The sequence below is a fragment of the Clarias gariepinus genome, chromosome 10, assembly GCF_024256425.1.
Source record: "Clarias gariepinus isolate MV-2021 ecotype Netherlands chromosome 10, CGAR_prim_01v2, whole genome shotgun sequence".
NCBI classification, from domain to species: domain Eukaryota; kingdom Metazoa; phylum Chordata; class Actinopteri; order Siluriformes; family Clariidae; genus Clarias; species Clarias gariepinus.
Genome location: NC_071109.1, coordinates 126,769 through 131,467, shown reverse-complemented (window position 1 = coordinate 131,467; position 4,699 = coordinate 126,769). Strand labels below are relative to the sequence as shown.

The following is a 4,699-nucleotide window of genomic DNA, read 5'->3' as shown; positions in this document are numbered from 1 at the left end:
TGACCAGATTGTCCCTAAGCCGAGGGCGATGGTGCTGAGGGAAAAACTCCCTGAGATGGTAATAGGAAGAAACCTTAAGAGGAACCAGACTCAACAGGGAACCCATTGTCTTCTGGGTAATAATGCATAGCAGGGATTGATCTGCTCTCATACTGTGTGTTAGGATGCTGGAAGTTAATTATAACAGGAGATGTGTTTAAGTTCATGTGGAGTCCAGTTCGTTATTGGAGGCTCAGGAAGACTGTAGTAAATGTCTTAGGTTACTTGACCCTGTAAACCTGTTCCCTAAAAGAGAGGGAACGAGATGCTACGTGAAAAACTTTATAGGGAACAAGAATACCAACTCAAAAGTGTCTGGACCCCCAGGGTTGATTTCATCCAATATGGCGCCAGTGAGGTCGGCTGCCATTACGACTGCTCCGACCACCTTTTCTTTGTTTTTGTTTTTTAAGTTAGTTTACAGCGTTTTAAAACCGGCAAAATTACCACCATGGAATACATTAGTTATGATAGAGGCACTCTTGTTTCTATTGGTATACAATGTACTCACAATTCGACGTTCTTAACTCCGGATCCGAGCTGGCCGAGTGAGATCCTGAGGGACAACAAAGGATGCTACTGGATGCGACGCGAAGCGGCGGCCTTGAGGGAAACGAGCCGGCGTCAGGAACAGGCTGAGAGCCCATGCACACCGCACACCTCTGCCTAGCATCCTGCTCGCCAACGTCCAGTCACTGGAAAACAGCTGCAGACTGGAAGACACTGCCAGCACCGGAAGCGCGTTCATCATCACCGAGCATGACGTGAGGAGAGCCTTTAAGAGAGTGAACACCAGGAAAGCAGCAGGACCAGACGGCATCTCAGGCCATATTCTCAAAGCCTGCGCAGACCAGCTAGCACCTGTGTTCACTGAGATATTCAACATCTCTTTATCTCAGTCGGTGATCCCCACATGCTTCAAAGAGTCCATTATTGTTCCTGTCCCAAAGAAACCTCATCCTGCTTCCCTCAATGATTATCGCCCTGTAGCCCTCACTTCAGTAGTGATGAAGTGCTTTGAACGCCTGGTCAGAGACTTCATCATTTCTTCGCTACCAGACACACTGGACCCACTACAGTTTGCATACCGTCCAAACCGTTCCACGGACGATGCAATCTCACATCTCCTCCATACATCTCTCACTCACCTGGACACTCGGAGGGGGAATTATGTGAAAATGCTCTTCATCGACTACAGCTCTGCATTTAATACCATAATTCCCTCCACACTCACCACCAAGCTGGAGCACCTGGGACTCAGCTCATCTATGTGTCAGTGGATCTCCAATTTTCTGACTGGCAGACCACAGGCAGTAAGGATGGGCGGCCATGTCTCAGCCTCCATCACTCTCAGTACTGGAGCCCCCCAGGGTTGTGTTCTGAGCCCCCTGCTGTACTCTCTGTACACCTCTGACTGCGTGGCCACTACCAACTCCACCACCGTCATCAAGTTTGCTGACGACACTGTCGTGGTGGGCCTGATCACCAACAACGATGAGACGGCCTACCTGGAGGAGGTTGGAAATCTGGAGAACTGGTGCCAGAGAAACAATCTCCTCCTGAACGTCAGCAAGACAAAGGAGCTGATAGTGGACTTCAGTACAAAGCAGGAGAGGAACTACCAGACCCCCATCATCAACAGGAGCCCAGTGGAGAGAGTGGACAGCTTCAGATACCTCGGTGTTCACATCACGCAGGACCTGACATGGTCCTGTCACATCAACACCGTGGTAAAAAAGGCCCGGCAGCGTCTGTACCACCTCAGACGCTTGAGAGACTTTAGACTGCCCTCCAAGGTGCTCAGGAATTTCTACTCCTGCACCATAGAGAGCATCCTGACGGGAAACATCACGACCTGGTTCGGGAACAGCACCATGCAGGACAGACGAGCTCTACAGAGGGTGGTGCGATCAGCTGAGCGCATCATCCGCATCGAGCTCCCTGACCTGCACTCAATCTACACCAAGCGGTGCTGGACCAAGGCCAGGAAGGTCGTGAAGGACCTCAGCCATCCCAACAATGGACTGTTTACTCTGTTGCGGTCTGGGAAGCGATTCCGCTCCCTGAGAGCCAACACAGAGAGACTGAGGAGGAGCTTCTTCCCGCAGGCGATAAGGTCTCTCAACCACACCACTAGGCAAAACTAACACAATATTTTCACAATTCTCACAATCAATCAATCAATCTTTATACACCCATGGACACTATGGACAACCCCACGCTCATCACATCTACACTACATGTTCACGTTTACATTCTGGACCATTGCACAAAGTCACTTTCATAACCTGCACAAAGTCACTTTTCTCTGCATATTTGCACACCATTATAGTTCTATGTGTACAATATATTTCTATTTTCAGGTTCTATTTTTTCTAGTTAAATTTTTATTTAAATTTTCTATCATATTTCTTCTATTGATATTTATAATTTATAAGTTTTAATTCTCTTTTTAAGGTCACTGGCGTTCGTGTAAGCATTTCACTACATTTCGTACTGTGTATGACTGTGTATGTGACAATTTGAAATTTGAATTTGATTTGAATTTGATATTTGGTGAAGTGGTGGATCCACCAATTTTCACCTAATATCCACGTTGATTCCACATGGTTTTAGGCACGTGGAAAACCTGTTCTAAATTAATGTGGAATCCACATGGAGTTTTAGATCTACATTATTCTTCGCCCATTTCCACGTGGATATCACGTGGAAAATAATTTTATACCACCTATTGATGGTTGCTGGATTTAATTTTGAATGCATATTTTGTATGCTTTTACATAAATGTGACAAACATTAATTAATATTAAACACACTCTAAAATAAAATGACGCATATGACGCGTCCAATGTGTCCTGAAGTTGAACACATGAGCCAAAAAGTGTTCTAAAATGGCATTGTCAAAATGTGTTACTGATCGCCTAAATGCCACATCTGACTACAACGTACACTGGATTTGCAAACTAAAAAGTAGTTTAGAACACCAGTGTGCTATCAGAGGCGACACATAGGCGTCGCTGCGCAGAGTGACTTTGCAGTCTAGCGAGTGGTACTGAGCATGCACAGTGATCAGCCTTTCCTGAATACCGTTTTTTTAAGTGGAAGCGCGAAACATTTATAGCTAATAAAAAGAAATTAGAAACTTCGAAATTTGTTTAAATTTGCGGTCTACTTAAGTTACAAAGTACTCGTGGCAATCATGTTTCATACAGAGAACATTTGTGTGTGATGTTACAGGGTGAGCACTGAGGTAAGCAGTAATATTCTAGTATGTTCTGTGGCAGTTAGTGTAGGTTCTAACCGACGCGGTTAGCTTGATTGTGAATCTATGTATGTAGCTAACGTAGGCTTCGAAGCATAACAGGCAATTGCAAACGTTGTTAATTTGTCAAAAATCATAAAAAACAGGCTAGTATTTGATGAACAGGTATAATTTGTCATAAATGCAACACCATCATCGTGTATAATATATTATATGCACTGAGGAGTTCTGGCAGTGAACACTAACATTTACTTGCAGAATATGTTCCATTGAATTTCTAAGAATGGGAGAAGGAACTTTTCAGTGTAACTTATGTGGTTACTCTACCCATTTATTTCTTTGAAGATAAATAGATAAGTTTGTTTTCTTTTAGATTCCTTACCAATTCACTTATGTTTCAACTAAACATGAAGGGATCACGAGGGGATAAAACATCATTTGACAGCGCTGTGCAAATTAATAACTGGTAAGTAATTGAACAGTGCCTTGTGGTCGTGTCTTTGTTTTATATTAACACAATGATTGTATTGATAAATTGCAGTCCATGCATCTAAATTATACTAAACATTTTTGTCCTTTGACAGACAGTGTAGTAAAGGCGCATGATGTTACAGAAGCCTTTGCCCTCAGCTCCATTGCCAATCGGTTACGAAATGCACCTAAGAGGAAAGAAAGGCTGGATGCAGTGTAATTTATTAAGTATTAAGTAAATGTTTTTGTAATTTTTATATATTTTTTTGCTGTTTGAGACAGTTGTCTGTCTTCTCTTAGATGTTTTGTTTGTTTAATTAGTCTTTTAGTATTCACATTTTTATGTTATTTCAGTATTATGCACTACACCCAGTTTTTATGTGCATTTTGTATTGTTTGTTTTAAAATATGAATAAATTATTAGTTATTACAACTTTTATGTGATTTGTGTCTGCTTTACACAGGATGTTGTAGACATTTTGAACTTTGCAGAATTTACGTTGAACACAACACGTATTTCCCATGGGCTAACATCCATGTCTTTTCCAAAAAACACGTAGATTCCATGTGTCAAATCCACGTGGAATTCGACTTGCCTTTTACGCCTAAATTACCTGTCTTTTCCACGTGGTGAAAACACGTCTTTTCCACGTGGTTTCCACGAGTTTGTGCCCACTGGGAGGGTCTCATATGCAGGGGAATGGATTCAATACGTTCAGGAAACAGTTGTGCCTGCATTACTATCGAATCCCATACGACCCCCAAATAAATTGTCCACTGAGCAGGAGAGAGAATGCTTTTTTGGCATTGAGTCTTAACCCTAGAGATTTGAGATGAGCTAGGAGGTCATCCCAATGTTGAAGCGCTAGCTCCTGAGACTAATCTAAAATCAGCCAGTAGTCTATGTAATTTAAAATACAGAAGCCC

General features: G+C 42.7%; 1 long non-coding RNA gene across 1 annotated transcript; it reads left to right on the top strand.

The window, feature by feature from the left end:
• Nucleotides 1-3,125: 3,125 nt before the first annotated feature.
• LOC128531276 (uncharacterized) lies at nucleotides 3,126-3,993 on the top strand. The gene is made up of 3 exons (XR_008361182.1): nucleotides 3,126-3,289; nucleotides 3,675-3,767; nucleotides 3,886-3,993. It is a non-coding gene; the product is annotated as an uncharacterized LOC128531276 (long non-coding RNA).
• Nucleotides 3,994-4,699: the final 706 nt, after the last annotated feature.